We start from the raw sequence: 18404 nt of genomic DNA on the forward strand, positions 1-18404 counted from the left end.
GCCTCTAGTCTTAGTTAAAAGTATTGGGAAGCTTTATTTTAATCTTGTAACAGCTAATTGGTCCTGACAAATTATTGTGGAACTTCATTAACTTCCACATACGGTTTAAATTTCTATTGTGGAATTTCACATAATTTCTTAATTAAATTAAGTATTTTTCAATACTTAATTTTGCTCTTGAAAAATTTCACCAATAAAGTGGTACATGCATCAATGTTCTGTCAGTGAACATGTGTGTACATATGTTCAGTATATGTGTATACTGTACATATATGTATACATACATGTATGTGTGTGTTTGATGTATATATGTGTGTATATACATGTATGTATGCATATATGTATATATGTAGTGTGCCATAAGATAAGGTATATCTTTACCTATAGATATATTGTAAATATAAATATAGTATAGATAATTTGTTCACATCACAGCCAAGGGATACTTTCTATCTTACTTCTTACATATTCACTATAATTTACAATGCCATGTAAAATGTACATGTTGGCTGAACATCATGTACAATTTGACCAAGTGCTGGGGCAATTATTTCAAGTGCAGAGTACAATTCACAATAGGTATGAATTTACTTCCCAAAAAGTACAACAAAGGGTATTTTCATCTAATCATTGCAGGATCTAGAAACAGAGACAGGTGTTTTCCATATTTTCCTATCTGAGTTTTAACTTGAATCACCCTCTCAAATAGGAACGTGTTTAGTATTTTTTTATTTTATTTTACCTCTATTTTTTCTCTTTGCCTTTTTTGTTTTTCTTTTAGAGGTATGCCATGAGAATTCACGACAATGGAAATAACAATTTTAAAAAAAACTACAGGTACTTCTCCTCCTCCTCCTAATTATCTGCAGTTACATTCACAGTCTAAAAGTGGCAAATGTTTATGCCAGATCAACTTTTAGGCAAATTAATAAGAGTTGCATGCTATGATTCCTAGCCATTCATAGATTTTTTTTTCATTATTATTATAGTTGGTCACACAGCCAGCCAGACATCTAGACAATTGGCATTTTTATCCATCTTTTGGGTTCTTCCCAAAATCCTAAGATAGGCAGGCATTGTTTAATGGTGTTATCTAGGTATCATTGCAGGATATAAGCTGTACCAAGTAAAGTTGCCTTTTGCAATTGATTAATGGTGATTTTGTCAATGCCGATATTAAAGCAGTGCTTCAACTTTTTTGGGATTGAACCCAAGGCATATATTACATTGATACCATTTTTGCTTTCATTTGCTAGTCATTTTACTTCTGGTTGGTTGGTCACATAGCCATTATTACTATTATTCAATTATATGAATAAACTAGAAAAATATAATTTTAGTGTCCAGCACATTTCCAATTAGACAAACTATTTTCCTATAGGAGCTTGAAATCACCTTAAAATTGACGTGTATATAACTATAGATCTATATAAATATACAGTAGGTAGATAGATAGATAGATAGATAGATAGATAGATAGATAGATAGATAGATAGATAGATAGATAGAGATATACATACATATACACATACATACACACACACATACATATACATACACACAGATTATATGCATTATATTATATTATATTATAGTATAGTATAGTATAGTATAGTATAGTATAGTATAGTATATATTCCTTTTTTTCTTTCATCTCTCTCTCACTTTTTCTTTCTTTTTTCTTTATTTCTTTCTTCCTTTCTTTCTCTTTCTTTCTCTGTGTGAGCCTGTGAGTGTGTGTGTGTGTGTGTGTGTGTGTGTGTGTGTGTGTGTGTGTGTGTGTGTGTGAGTGGTGGGTTTCAAAAAATTTTGGAACCTCTTCTGTAGGTGTGGCCTGCTTTCCGGGTCCACTGGTGGAACCTCTTCTAACCGGTTTGGTAGATTTGACGAACCGCTTCTACCGAACTGGTGCGAACTGGTAGGAACCCACCTCTGTCGCACAGGCCCGAGCAAACCAGTAGTAAAAAAATTCAAAACTCACCACTGATTACAGTATGCAGCAAATAGGAGGAAACTGTGGTCTCTAGGTATTGCAGATCTAATAATTTTCCCCCCAAAGCAGAGTTAAAGTGCTATCCACCCATCTTTAAAACAGCAGAAAACTATTATCAGCATCAAATTGGCTGTTGCCATTGCTAATCCCTATCTTGCGGCTGCTTCTTTTCCCTCCATTCTGCCTGGTACAGTGGACAGTGGTGCCCTGAATTCAGGTGCACCGAGCATGATAAGCAAAACCATTGACTTTAAGCTGCTATAAGTGTCAACTGGGGATAAGATCAAAACAACATCCTGGAGACATGAGGGGGGAAAGTGACCGCCAGGGCGATATTTGTCCTAGCCTGAAATGCAAAACTGTAATCCACAGGTGCCCCAGCCAGTACAGCCAATGGTGATAGAAAAAGATTTAGTTTTTAGAAAATCTGTTGTGGATGTAGACTAAACTCCACAACCTTTATTTATAGTGGTTTTCTCACAGCTATTCCATACAAACTTTCTTTCCTTTATAAAGTGGGGAAAATGTGTAGGGGATGATAAAAACAGGGGTAGAACCCCAGGGGCCTCCCAGTCTCCTAGCCTGCAGCATAAGAGCCGAGGTGGCGCAGTGGTTAGAGTGCAGTGCTGCAGGCCACTTCAGCTGACTGTTAGCTGCAGTTCGGCGGTTCAAATCTCACCGGCTCAAGGTTGACTCAGCCTTCCATCCTTCTGAGGTGGGTGAAATGAGGACCCAGACTGTGGGGGGCGATATGCTGACTCTGTAAACCGCTTAGAGAGGGCTGAAAGCCCTATGAAGCGGTATATAAGTCTAACTGCTATTGCTACTGCTATCTTGGCTCTCTTCCTTTCTTCACCCACCAGTTGGCTGTAGAACTAAAGTGCTGACCTCAAGAGCAAAGAATGTGATGAATACTTTGTTGAGTTAGTCTCTCGTGTTAGCTCAGTCATGAAAAAAAAATTCTTTCCCCTGTGTTTCTTAAGAAGAAATCAGGGGAAATGACTTTTTAAGGAGGAATACTCAGCATTCAAAATAGAATAAACGAAAAGCATTCTTGTTAAACATCAAGCAAAAAAGGTTCTGAAAGGGTGAAGAACTACTTTAAGGCATTGCTTAAATGAGCAATGTGACCTCCCTAAATAATATTTAGATTTTTTTTTTAAAAAAAAGAATAAACATCCACATAACATAAAGATTAAAGAAAGGTACGTATCTCTTAGAAACACTATTCCGGAAATGATGCCCATGTCACGTAATCCTACTTCTAAGTCCAATAAATATGGCACTTTTGTTCTCACTACCAAACAGTTATGAGGGCAACAGTAAGTTGATTCATAATTAATTTGGTATTTTATCTTAGTTTTCCTTGATGTGAGACCTCCCATAATTTAATCTGAATTCTGAATTAATTATGAAGTTGGATCCGACCTCTTGAACATCAGTGCTGATTCACATAGTTCTGGATCAGAAATCTTAGGCAAACGTCTTAGCCATTAAGCCATTGGGTTTCTGTCGTGATGGACTATAAATATATACCTTCTTCCCTGGCTTCAGCTGATAAGGAGGAGACCTGTGGCTTAATGGCTAAGACGTTTGCCTAAGATGCAATACAGCACAGGTTCGAATCCCAGTAAGGGTATGGCTAGCTGATGAGAGCTAAATAGCTTGAAATAGATCTATACTAGTCTCCCTTTATTTATTTATCAGCACAAATAAAAAACACAAATATAACAAAGGCAACAGTAAAAATATTGGGTTTCTGTCGTGATGGACTCTTGTGACGAGCCGATTGACAGATGATGGAAGCAGTTAGCTTCCTCTCATAATTGGGGCTTACCAGGGGACTCTCTCTCTCTCTCTCTCTCTCTCTCTCTCTCTCTCTCTCTCTCTCTCTATCTATCTATCTATCTATCTATATATATATATACACACACACACACACACACACACACACACATACATACACACATATACATACATACCTAAGGGTATGGCTAACTGATGAGAGCTAAATAGCTTGAAATAGATCTATACTAGTCTTTATTTATTTATCAGCACAAATGCAACACACACACACACACACACATATACATACATACATACATACATGTCATCATCAATGACGTTCTCAGCAAATAACACTCATTCTTTGGATTAGCGCAACAACAGCATGTGTCAAAGCTGGATCTGTGGCCAAACTATGGTGGCCGTTACAACAGATTTTGTAGCATGTCCCCTTTGACTTCTATGGTTGAATACATGAGCATGGAGAATTTGATCCACAAGCCCCACATTAGTTAAAAAAACTGTTAAGTTATAATAAACAGATTTTGTTTTATAACATTTCCCCCTGGCTGTTTATGATCTTGAAATCAGAATTGAGAATAGATATTTCTGATGCGTTATTATGCCTACCATTTATTTGCATGCAATTTATTTATTATTTATTTTTATTAAATCGATTTATAGGCCGCCCAATCCCAGAGTTGTTCTGTGATTATTAAAACAACACAGAATCTGAAATATGTAATATGTAATAGGGCCAAGCATCACACACCAACACATAGTTGGGGGAGAAGTTAGGAATTGAAAGGGTGATGGGTCCTTTAATATTAGTGTTGAATACATACCATAATTGCAAGGCTACAGTTGCTGGAAAAATGGGCGATCATTTAGTTTGTTTTTAAATCTTGTAAATGTATGCTTCTCAGTGTGTGTGACATTTTATAAGGAAGTGCTTTACTAAAATTGCCTTTATGGTGTTTTTTTTTATTATCATGATCATATTAAGTTCCATACTAATGAAAATTATAATTCTAACAGAAACATAGTTATATCCTTCCTACTGCTCCTTCAAATTATTATTATCCTTTGTTAGGGTGAAACAAGAACACTTACTCTAGTAATTTTGACTGCTTTAGTTTATGGAATAGCACTCTCCTGGACATCGTTCAAATTAATTGTGAAACTTGTGGATTTACAATTTCTATTAATAAAATACTACGTATATAATTAATAAGGGCTGAAATTAACTATAGCATAAAACAGGAAAGTATTAAATCTCGTAAAATGACAGATTGATGTAGGAAATTATTAGAATTAACTTTATAACATTAACTTGTTGAGGTTTTAACACAACTCTTTTAATGGTAAATTTATATACAATGCAAATTATTTTGCAAGTGAAAGGTACATTTCAATACAGAATCCAGTTACAGTTTTGTTTATATGTGCTCCTATTACTCTTAGTCTTTGCGCTGACTTTTTTCTAAATATTTTTTTTTTCATTATTCCTCACAAAGGAAAAGTAAATAATAGGATACTGTTTAATGTTAAGCCTCAGAATGAAATTTATTTTTATACAGACTACTGGGGAATATATCTACATTTACATTAAGCTGTATGCCACCATTATCATAGCAATTTTTGGACATTTCTGTTACTTCTTTATAATCTTGTATGAACTATTGAGCATTGGACGGAATCCCTTCTAGATATACTAAAATGGTTTAAAATCCTAGTTTTAACACAACTGCCAAGAAAGAAAAAGTGCTATAAATTCATACATTTTGAAATAAATGTAAGGAAAGAGAGCATTTTTCCAATATAAGTTAAAATTATGACAGCTGAACCTACAGTACAAATAATGGAAGTCTGAAATATAAAATATTAGAAATTCCTAAGCTTGTGACAGAATTATTCTCTTGGTACACAGCGTCCGTTGTTCACTCACTATAAATTTCAAAACTGGTTTTTGATCCTGATTCTCAGCTTGTACAGCTCTTTTATTATTTTTCTGACATTTTTATTTATTATGATTTTTTTACTGCTAGGATTATTGCATTTACGATTAGCAAAATAAAGTTATATTGTAGAAATGGCTTTATAATATTTTTTTTAACACTGGCTTGGTTCAGAGAAGACAATGAAGAAATTTATGTTTAGGTAACTACGTATCTTATTTTATTCAATAAGCACTTCTGAAGTATGAACTGTACACCTTGTGCTGCTGTATAAGGTACAGGAAAAATAATAGAAGTTTCCCGTTACAAAATTAAAAGGTAGAAAGGAAAAGATTTGCAGCACATCCTTTTTTTTTTCCTTTTGAGGTCATGAAATGGATCTCTTGCTGAGGTCCGTGAGAAAATAGTAATGAGTGTTTAGAAGGTCTCAGCTGATTGTCTGAACCATTTCCTGTAGGTTTTGAGGCACATCTCCTTGTTGTCCTTCAGTTAAGTGGAGGGAAGTAGTATTAAATCGCTTTGCAAGAATATTATTCTGAAGCAGATCATCTGCAACCTTGACAATGCAGGTCATTTATTCAGAAGATTTGGTTCAGTAAACCCTCCTTTGGAATAAAAGGCTTTCCTCGGTGTTGCTCTAGTAGAAAAAAATATAAGTGATATCCTGTTGTTAGTGCTAGAGGAAGAATCACTATTAAAACAGTCACTCGCACATATACACCATACCTGATGAATTGTACGGGCACTGTAAACCACCACAACTAGTTGCCCAGTGGTGGGTTTCAAAAATTGTTCGAACCTACTCTGTGGGTGTGGCCTCCTTTGTGGGAGTGGCTTGCTGCCCATGTGACCGGATGGGAGTGGCTTGCCGCCCATGTGAACGGATATGTAGATGCCGACGACACTTGTCAGAACCACCTTAAATTACCTCACACACAGCACTGGCATGCATAAGAATAGGATGTAAACTTGTTTTTTAAAAGGCATCTTTGGTTTGCGTTAAAACAACTTCAACACACGCAATGTTCTGATTGCACCACAAACGCAGTAGTCATCCTTACCTTTCACAGAGGCACTGAGTTTTATAAATAGGAGCATGATAGTGTAGAATAATCATATCCAAGGACCAGTGGTGGGTTTCAAAAAATTTTGGAAGCTCTTCTGTAGGTGTGGCCTGCTTTCCGGGTCCACTGGTGGAACCTCTTCTAACCGGTTCGGTAGATTTGACGAACCGGTTCTACCGAATAGGTGCGAACTGGTAGGAACCCACCTCTGTAGTTAGCCCAACCAAAGCAATGGTAAGGGGCTGGGAGTGTAGTTCAGCAGTCACATTGGAGCCTGAACTTCTCTGCTTCATAAAAGGACTTCCAAGGGCTTCTGAAATGCCTCGCCTGTGGACCCGTGCAGTGAGTTGCACAAGCACTATGAAAGTATTGGCTTTGGCACACATAAAAGGCTAAAAACAGAATTTCCGCCAGTGGAAGACACTCTGCATGGCTGGAATGGTGCCACTGGAAACAACCCAGCAGAGTGTTAATAACCCTGCCCTTTGGGCTAATAAATCTGATTCAGCACTTCATTGTGCACAGCTGCTGATTGTACCTTACTGGAAGAATTGTTTCAATAGGCTCTTAGTTTAATATCCATTGGACTAACCCAAAGCCTTCTAAGTTAAAACAAAGCAAGCGCATGCATGGAATCAAGGTTCCTTTCAACAGCCAAGTAGTAGTTGTGGAGTAATTTCTCCAATTGTTGTTTTTAATTGGTTATAATAGGATTTAAGCTACCCGTGTATTTAAATGTTCTCCAGCATACAAACACATCACCACCATAACTTGAGGCTTACATGAGCTAAAGCAGGGGTCCCCAGCCTCAGGGCTGCAGACCGCCATCAATCCGCAGCCCGCTAGGAATCAGGCCGTGTAAGTGAGCGAAGGGCTACCTGCACATGTGCAGGTTCGAGGCAGCATGCAAAACCACGCTCCCCCTCCTCCCACTGGACAGCAGGTCATGGTTGTCAACAAAGGTATTTTTTCAATAGGCAACTGGACTTTCTGGTTTTTCTTTGATTTTTCTTTGATTTTCTTTGACCCTGATGACACAGATAAAACCTCTAGGTGACCTTAACAAGTCTCTGAAAGAATGCAAATGAGCTGTTTGCAAGTATAGTATAAATACTTCAGTGGTGGGTTTCAAAAAATTTTGGAACCTCTTCTGTAGGTGTGGCCTGCTTTCCGGGTCCACTGGTGGAACCTCTTCTAACAGGTTCGGTAGATTTGACGAACCGGTTCTACCGAATAGGTGCGAACTGGTAGGAACCCACCTCTGGAGAATGCTGGCTGGGGAATTCTGGGAGTTGAAGTCCGGACATCTTCAAGTGGCCAAGGTTGAGAAACACTGGTCTAGACAGATGGGTCTGTTTAATCGATGGAACCTGGAGCACACCAACTGCACATCTGGATGGTTCGAGCAGTTCAAACACCCAAAGCCACTCAGTCTTGGTAGGATTGGAGATAGTTCCTGCCCATCCATACCGAAGCAGCCTCCTGACACATGGGTAGAATTTGACAGCCTCACTTGGAAAGATATAATTGGGTATCAACAATATGCTGTTACTGAACCCCAAAATGGCAGATGACCTCATCTAGCAGTTTCATGTACCTGTTGGAAAGGAGAAGGGAGAATGGCATCCCATGTCACCTGACAAATATGGGACCTAGGGGATAACTTCTCGCAGCCGATTAACACTGACTAGGAGTAACTCCAGGGAAAGGAAGAGAATCACAATAAACTGTGATTTATTGTGCGCAATTCCCAATTTACCAAACCAGCTCACAAAGAAGCCAGGGTTGATGTTATTGAAAACCACGAAGAGATTGAGGATGGATACTGAACCACCACCCCAGGTCACAGTTTAACAAGCACAACCAAAGCTATCTCAGGACTAATTCTGGCCAGAAATGGGTCTGAAATGAGTCTAGTAGATAATCCATTTCATCAAAGGTCCTTATCAACTGCAGACTGACTACCTTCTCAACAACCTTCCTCCTAAATGGGAAGGTTGAGGACTCATCCATAGATATCCCAAACCATTATGTACAAGGAGGGACTCTTGAGGAGGGAGCACACTACTGCCTCTTGGTTGGTATTGGACCTGGGTACTTGAGAGACCGCCTGCTGCCAATTACCTCCCATAGACCTGTTAGATCGCACAGGGTCGGCCTCCTCCGGGTTCCGTCTACCAGCCAATGCCATCTGGCTACCACCCAGGGGAGGGCCTTCTCTGTAGCAGCTCCGGCCTTTTGGAATGAACTCCCCGCGGAGATTCGGACCCTCACCTCTCTCCAGGCCTTCCGGAAAGCCGTCAAAACCTGGCTGTGCCGGCAGGCCTGGGGTTGATGAGTTCCCCTCCCCTCTCGACTTGTATGGCTGTATGACTCTTGTGTATTTTAATTACGTGTATTGTGTTTGTATCCCCTTTTCCCCTTTTGAGTTGTTCGCCGCCCTGAGTCCCTCCCGGAGAAGGGCGGCATACAAATAAACTTAATCTTAATCTTAATCTCTTTCAAGGCTGGGGCCCTATCCTCTCTGTCATAAAGGCTGACGCTATTATTTGGAGGACCACAGTTAAATTCTTCCCTTTATCTATATACATTTGAACCAGAGGTGGTATTCAGCAGGTTCTGACCAGTTCTGGAGAACTGGTAGCAGAAATTTTGAGTAGTTTGAAGAACCAATAAATACCACCTCTGACTGGCCCTGTCGCCATCTATTCTCTGCCTCCCGAGTCCCAGCTGATCGGGAGGAAATGGGGATTTTGCAGTATCCTTCCCCTGCCACGTCCACCAAGCCACACCCACTAAGCCACACCCACCAAGCCACACCCACCAAGCCATGCCCACAGAACCGGCAGTAAAAAATTTTGATCCCACCACGGATTTGAACTTATCGTCTTGATTTAAGAGCATCATATTAAACATATGCTGAATCATACCATCTCATCATTATAAACAATATAACTCAATTTTCTACAGGTGTTTAGATTAAGATGGCCTCATCACACACCTTGCAATTGAGACAGATTGTTAGCTGTGAAATAAAATCTGAGGAGAAGGAAAATATTAAATTGTTAATTTGTGGGGTTCACCGACAAATGCGCACTTGATAAAAGCGCGCCTGATGAAACTGTGGCGAGAAAACCGCGAGTTCTAAATCGCGCCGGCAAATGAGCGCAGAAGTGCGCCGACAACAGCGCGCCGACAGAAGCACGCTCTAAACCTAACCCTAAACCTAACCCTAAACCTAACCCTAAACCTAACCCTAAACCTAACCCTGAACCTAACCCTGAACCTAACCCTTACCTTAACTTAAATCGCGCTTCTGTCGGCGCGCTGTTGTCGGTGCGTTGATGATGTTGCGGTTTTCACGGCGCGGTTTCAACGGCGCGCTTTTGTCGTGCGCGCATATGTCGGGTCACGAATTTGTGGCTCAGATCCAGCTTCTGGTCTTTTCCTATCTGTTTTTATTTCTGCCTGCAAAGTTCATGCATTTAAAGGGATGGTATGGCTTTGAGAGGAATTCTTGGTATCCACGTTATTTGAAATGCCTCACACAGAGACCAATAAAATTTCTGACATTTACAACTCAGTTGGTAACGACTACTAGGAATCTTTTGTAGTATAAAACTAGCCTAAGGAATCTAACCACTCCTATGTGTATGTGTGTGTGTGGTAGATAATGTGGTGTAGAAAAAGGGCGCTGGCCTTTTAAAAAAACGAAAATGGGAATAGGCAAAAATAACTACCAGTAGTAGCATCTCAAAAAACGTCAGCCTAAGCCTATAGTGGAGCCAGTAGCACAGAAATATTGAAATGCTGATTTCTCACTCCTCAGATGGATTATCCTTGGTCAGATTCAAAAGCTTTTAGGGACGATGAAAGGAATATCATTTATATGGGAATATATTAAATACATAGGATAGATAAATGGGATTTACGGGCAGGAATATATAAAGGGGATGGCAAAACTTTTGCAGGCCGTGGCATCATCATAATGAATATATTTTATTCATTAATTCCTGGATGGAGCGATAAACCTTGAGGGTAATTAGGGGCATGGCCATGATGTCAGTGGAGGAGATGGCTTGACTGCATTTTTCTGCATTCTGTAAACGCGTCAAGCCTATTTTCAAGAAAACAAATGATTTGGGGATTGTTACAAGGGTGAAAAAATGGATTGCTACAGGTTTTGGCCTATAAGTTGACTGCCATGATATATAATATTGAATTGCATTTTTACTGAGCTAAATTGTCCACATTGGATCAACAAGAAGCTGCCATGATACCAACAATCTGTTCTTAATCCATGAGAATGTTAGTTCACCGATTTCACGCACGTTTGAACAGTCTTTTATTTTTATTTTATTTTTTACAAAAATTAACAAAAACAATGGATGCTCATCTTTTGCCATTCGGCTCAGTACTAGGATGCTCATCCTAGTATTTAACAGGGAAATACCAAAAATAAAGCAGGACAAACTTTTACATATGAAGCAAATTAAGATGGGGATGAAATAGCAGAGTTCCAAACTGCGAAAATTGGTTTGTTCCAACGGGAACAGTTTCATACTACAAGAATAAAGAATGAAGGTAAAGGTTAAGGCTCCCCTCGCACATGTGTGCTAATCATTCCTGACTCTAGGGGGTGGTGCTCATCTCCATTTCAAAGCCGAAGAGCCAGCGCTGTACAAAGACGTCTCCGTTGTCATATGGCGAGCATGACAAAATGCCAAAGGCGCACGGAACACTGTTGCCTTCCCACCAACAAGAAGACTGATATGAGGAAATGGCAAATGTTTGGGGTGAAAGAAAGCATGCACTTTTGAGAAACTGGATCACAGAAATGTGACACAAATGTGCTTTGTCTGGGCAGAGTCTGTCTTTATCATGTATTAGCCGCTAGTCCCTTCCCTGCTCCTACATGTAGCAAGTCCAATCATTTCCAAGATCTCAGCTGTTAGAGCTACAAATTTTTGTTCTTTGTACCTCCCTTCCAAATATGCCAAATCAGTTGATAAATCCTGGTGGTGGCTGGATAGCAAGTCTCACAGAATGTTTCTCAAACTCAAAAGCTAGCCAGCAGAAGTTCAAGGACACAGCTCTTTGATAAGCTTAGCTTTATCACAGAGGAAAAGTCATAACAGAGCAGAAAACCAGTTCCCACCAATTATACAGCTCCAAAATTCAACACTGCTTAATGTTTTTAAGAAACAAATATCTTAAATCAAGATCCTTTTTGTAGCAAGGCAAAACCAAGCTATCTATGGTATTTATATGTGTGTTGAAAGAAATGTCCTTCTGGGTTCAGCTCCAAGTGGGGGAAAAGACACTGGAGACATGGAGGCTGCTTGGAAAGATGGTTTATTGTTGGACAGGGCCACATGGCTTGAGCCCTGAACAGAAAAGGTGATCACATGCTTCAATGTAGGTGGAGAAGAAGAGAGAAGGGCTGAGGAAGGGGCTTGCTAGGCTTTTTATTCCCTGTTTAGTCCCACCTCTCTGTTTCCTGTTCCTGTGTAAGAAATGTATTCTGATTGGTTTTCAGACAACCATGGTGCCATGCAGGGGGCTACTCTCTAGGCTGTGTTTTGAATCCAGGTATGAGTTCTCAGATGCCATGTGGAGACCTGAGTAAAAGGCCAATCATGCCTTTCTGTAGCTGCTGCTGAAGTCTTTATTATGTAAAGTGGGCTAGCCTGGCTAGTCTTAATGGGCCTATTGACAAAGTAGGGGGTGGGCAAGAAGCTACAGGCAACTATTCTGTCTTTTAAAACATGCTTCTTTTCACATCCAGAGAAATATTCTGCCTTTTCAATATTTCCTAGGATATTTCATTTTTCTGGGAGAGGGCTGGATGATAACTTCCCACATGTGAAAAGGCAGCAAAATTCGCCCATGTTAGCTCGTTGTGTAAGAAACTTCGTAAAGCAAATATTCAGGCTTAGGCAGCGCCAAAAATTCCACAAAGCCAAACACTTTTAGAAGTTTAAAGGGAGAAAGATACTGAGGTCGCTTGGATGGAATGGGTGAGAAAAAGAATGGGAAGATGAAGGGAAGTGAGAATAAATTCAGGAGAAACTAAACAGAGAGGCATTTGATAGGTGGAATACTCAGGAATTACATGTGAAGGCGAAAGGGCTTTTTTGCCCATCTTATCCACTGCTCCTGCTCATCTATAGGTGGTTTCAAATAAAAGCTGATTGATTCTGAAAATACTGACATCATCAAATCATCAGTTGCTCAGATTAAGCTGGACAATCTGACACTTCCAGAGGGTTAAAAAAAAAAAGTCTTTTCTTGCTTTTGCAAAAGAGCAAAGCATTGAACCCCAAGATAATAGGAATAGGAAAATAAACTTTCACAACTTTAACTGCAATTTTGTAAGGCCCCTGGTTAGAAAACCTTATGGTGGTTTCACAGTCAAGTGATAGAGCAGCTATTCTGAAATTGTTCCATTTGTCCATGTTTAACGGAGGAGATTCTTCACAGATATCCAGCAACAAGGGAAAAAAATCTACCACCAGCTTTGAAAACCTAATCTGTAGCTTCTGAATCCTGCACAAAAAAAGTACATTTTTATTAATAGTCTAATGCAAATTCTACTTGATGATTTGGTCAAATCAGGTTATAAGGTTACAAGGCAAGTTACAGCTTAGGTAACAGCAGAAGTTTCCCAGATGAAATAGGTTTAAATCTCAGGCTTTTTCCTCCCATTCCTTCGAGTCCATAGATTTTTGGCTGTTGTCTTCTCAATCAGAGTCCAAGGCAAAACTATGCTTAAGGTTCCAATTTAATAAGACAGACATGTCGGCACATAGCTGTGGAATTCCAATACTGGAAATGACATTAGAATCCCACCCAGTTAAAAGTTCATGATCTTGTTCCCACACCCACAATCCATCACATGGTCCAATCTTATTTTTCCACGCTGGCATCCACACCCAGCTTCTTCCGGTCAGGTGTACTGGTGCGGAGACAAAGGATGACCTTGGCTTCTAGTAAAGAATGAAAAACAATACATTCCACAATCCTACTCCTTCTATTCCCCCCTCCCATCGACTATACTTAAAGAAACAGCATAATGAAATAAGAGAAAGTGTGGCAGGCCAAAATTCAAAAGGGAATATAAATGCAGGCCTGACATTCTCAGCCTTTGAATGCCCTGTTCCTTATCTACTGTGTATAATGGATCTGTCTGAGCACCAGCTCTGTTCACCAGCTTTAGCCCTGACGCCAAAGAAAATGCACATTATAATTTGCATAGAAAGAGGAGTCAGTTATGTAACTGGAATACTTGGTACTACTTTACCCAGTTAGCGGCACTTAACCGTAGGGTGAATCAAGCATAACCTTCAACAAAAGCAAAATCTTCCTTGCCTCGGAAATATACAATATTGGCTGTATCCAGGTTTTCTGACTTCTTGTGCCAGTTGTGTTAATTTTTTCTTTAATTAGCCTAAGTATCTGCTTCAATCCAAACATACTTTCTTGGGAATAAGACTAACTGAATTCAGGGGCTCTCTTTCTAAATAAACATCACACTGTCAAACTTTCATTGATTGCTATGATGGTTGCTACTATGTTGTTAAGTTACACAAGTTTTCAGTGAATAACTTGCAAAGAATTTGGGTTAATTGAGGTGAGTTTTTTTTTTTTTGCAGAAGATTTTATGGAGATGTTTCCTACCCAGTCAAATCTAAAATCATCTCTCATTCTGAATGTGTTTGCTTTGGGAAAAGTGGTTCATAGTACAATAATGTTACACTAAACCTTAGTCAAATTATACATTGTAAAATTATAGTATTATGAACCACTTTTCCCAGAATGAATATTGGGATGTTCAGATAAGATAATCTTTTCCCCAAACCTTTTCAGTGTCCATTTAATTGCAAATAAGAGTTCATGCAAGTTTGTCTAATACTAATGAAAAAGGCTATGCGTAAGGTTATAGTCAATCTACAGCCGAGGTGGCGCAGTGGGTAGGTGCAGTACTGCAGGCCACTTCAGCTGACTGCTATCTGCAGTTCAGCGGTTCAAATCTCACCGGCTCAGGGTTGACTCAGCCTTCCATCCTTCCGAGGTGGGTGAAATGAGGACCCGGATTGTTGTTGGGGGCGATATGCTGACTCTGTAAACCGCTTAGAGAGGGCTGAAAGCCCTATGAAGCGGAATATAAGTCTAACTGCTATTGCTATTGCTATCTTGTTTTTCTTAATAAAAAGTCTTCAATTCAAATTTGACTCCTGATAAGTACGTGGGCACAGTCTGTGTTTAATTACTTTAACAAAATACAAATTTACAAAAAACCATTCTGCCTTAGTCAGATTAATCAGCTAGTATAATTAATTTCTGTCCTAGACATTTATACATACTAGTATGTTTCCAAATGTATGTTAAGAAAAGAAATGATAAAGCTTTTTATTGAGGCTGAAAAATTATCACAGTGGAGTAGCAGATCACCTGACACGGTAAAGCTGTGATTTATTTTATATTATAGTTATAATAACGTTGTTCAGGCATGCAAGATTACTTTAACTGTGCAATTTATGTTTATAACCACATGAATATGTTGTACATTAGCAAACTCTTAATTTAAAGCAGCAGAGGAAATTGATGGATGCAACTTACAATCTGAACTCTTTAGAATTATACTATGTGACCTTTGAGAATTATATGCCATTGTTTATATAGTTACACTGAATTTTGTTTGGCCCAAGAAATTTTTTAGAAGGCAACATTTGAAGGAGGTTGGAGGATTTTCTAAATGTGTCTCTTGGTTTGCTGTTTTTTTTATAAACTTCTTGCCACTTGTTTACGGATCCTCCTTTTTGTGGTTGACAGCAAAAAAATGTTCTTAACAAAAGGAGGCTCCTGCAGCAATATAGACCAAAGAGGGACCACTCTTGGAAAAAAATAGATAGTTTTGTTTTTTTTGCCAAGAATCAACTAGACAATATTTAGGGAAGCAGTTTAAATTTAGGAGACACAGAGGCTTTATTATAAAATTTGACATATTTTTAAAGTAGTCTCCGGATGGAATGTTTATACGTAAACTAGATGTTTAAAATAAGAAAGAATTTCCTCAGCTGGCCCTGACTCCTGCTGATTCATCTGTGTGCTTTTCTTGGCGGTGTTACAGAAATGGCTAAAGGGCAATCAAGCTGCCAGGATGTCAGTTGTCTTTCTTCCTTTTCAAGGCTTAATATTTAGCAAAATAAATCAAAGGAGTAGAAGAACGTACCGAAACATACGGAGATCCCTGCTGGATGAGACAAAGGACTCATCCTGGAAGCTCACAAGCAATACAGGGGCCAACTACTACACAAGGCATGTCAAACTCAATTTCATTGAGGGCCACATCAGGGTTGTGTCTGACCTCGGGGAGCTGGGGTGGGCCTGGCCGGTTCCACCACAAAATCGCGGAGGACAAAATCGCGCTCGACGAAAGCGCGCATTTGACGTCATCACAGCGCGACGAAAACATCGCGCTGTGATCGAAAAATGTAAAAATAAAGCTAAATCTTCCCCTAACCCCCCCAAACCTAACCCTAAACCTAACCCTAAACCTAACCCTAAACCTAACCCTTAACCTAACCCTAAATCTAACCCTAAACCTAACCGTTAACGTAACGAAAAACCTAACGCTAACCCTTAACCAACGCTAAACCTAACGCTAACGCTCTAAACCTGACCCTAACCCTTAACCTAACCCTAACCCTAACCCTTAACCTAACCCTTACCTTTATGTGAATCAGCTTGCTTTAATTTTAATTTTATTTCAATTTTTAATTTTTTTCGTCGCGCTGTGATGACGTCACATGTGCGCTTTCGTCGAGCGCGATTTTGTCCTCCGCGCTTTTGACGGGTCACGGGCCTGGCCAACATGACATCACTCGTGTTAGGGGAGCCTGTGGTGGCTCAGGTGCTCTGCCGGCAAAAACGGGCTCCCAATCTCCATTTTCGGCTGCGAAGGCTCCCGAGCTCCATTTTCACTGGCAGAGGATTGCAGGAGGCCGTCCCAGCCGAAAATGGAGATTGGGAGACCGTTTTCACTGGCAGAAACACTGCGGGCTGGTCCTTCGCTGTTTCCAGGGTGGCCCCACGGGCCAGATCTAAGCACCTCACGGGCTTGATTCGGCCCACGGACATTGAGTTTGACACCCCTATACTACACTCTTCTACTATTGCTTTCAAACAGCAGCTATTTATGGAATGCTGACTTTGATCCTGGCAATAGTGCACAGCTATCAAGAATAGTAACCACCGATAACTCAGCTTTCTGTGAATTTGTCCAACCTTTTCAACGAATTGTGTACTTTTTAAAAATCAATTTTAATTCTGTCTTCGGTTTCCACAAAAGCACACAAAATCTGTCTACAGACTCTATCCTGCACAAGGCTTCATAGATTTTTAACATATCACCCAGTACAACCTTTGCTATATATATATGTGTGTGTGTGTGTGTGTGTGTGTGTGTGTGCGCACGCGCACGCATACGTACACACACACACACACACACACACACACACACACACACACACACACACACACACACACACACACACACACATATATATATATATATATATATATATATATATATATATATATATATATATATTTAAAGTCACAACTCCTGGTATGCCCAAATATGGGAGGAAGATCACTACTTCCGTTCTCTGTCCTTCGGCTCATCACAAAAGACCATCCAGACAGAAACCCAATATTTTTTTACTGTTGCCTTTTTGTTACATTTGTTATATTTGTGCTGATAAATAAATAAAGGGAGACTAGTATAGATCTATTTCAAGCTATTTAGCTCTCATCAGCTAGCCATACCCTCGCTGGGAATCCAACCTGTGCTGTATTTATTTATTTATCAGCACAAATAAAAAAACACACGTATATATATGTGTGTGGTTTTATTCTCACAAGGACAAATGATTCCCCCCCCCATAATTTATTAATGTCAAGAAAATTCAGTAACCATGATCTATGGAACATTGTATTAGCAGCATCCAGTGATGAGAATGCCAAGACTTTTGCATCCGTAGCTATCTTCCTGATCCAAATAAGCTTGTACAAATGATTATTGGATGTACTGTTTTGCTTTTGTATCAGGTTCATTCTGATACGGTTTAATAATCATATTCTCTGATTCTTGGCAACAGAACTGTTCTTTCTTCTCCACAATTTTCATAATTTCATTAGCAAATAATCTTTGTATCTTTTGTGAAGAAGAATGGAATTTCTATCCTGGATATTTGCTATTTGATATCATCATATGACTTTCATTGTGATTTTACATTTCTGCTCATTTTTGACAAAGCATCACAGTAAAAATAATGAGTACAACTCCTGTCTAGAACTATGTAATAGATTAATGTGTTCAGCAAACTCATAAGCAAACTGGGAAATTTGATGATGCAGTGAAAATAGTAGCCATTAAATCAAACCCGCACCAGGTAGTTATTATTTGATATATATTTTTCTGGCCATGCAATATTTTATTTGCTTGTTGATTTGTTTCTAAGACTTTCCAGGGCAAATTTCTACTGGTGTAAACCAAAAGTAGAAGCAATCTGAATAGCAAGGATTACAAATGTAGGA

This window comes from Thamnophis sirtalis, unplaced genomic scaffold, assembly GCF_051295495.1.
Source record: "Thamnophis sirtalis isolate CommonGarterSnake01/CBP01778 unplaced genomic scaffold, rThaSir2_p1.2 scaffold_2, whole genome shotgun sequence".
Classification (NCBI taxonomy): domain Eukaryota; kingdom Metazoa; phylum Chordata; class Lepidosauria; order Squamata; family Natricidae; genus Thamnophis; species Thamnophis sirtalis.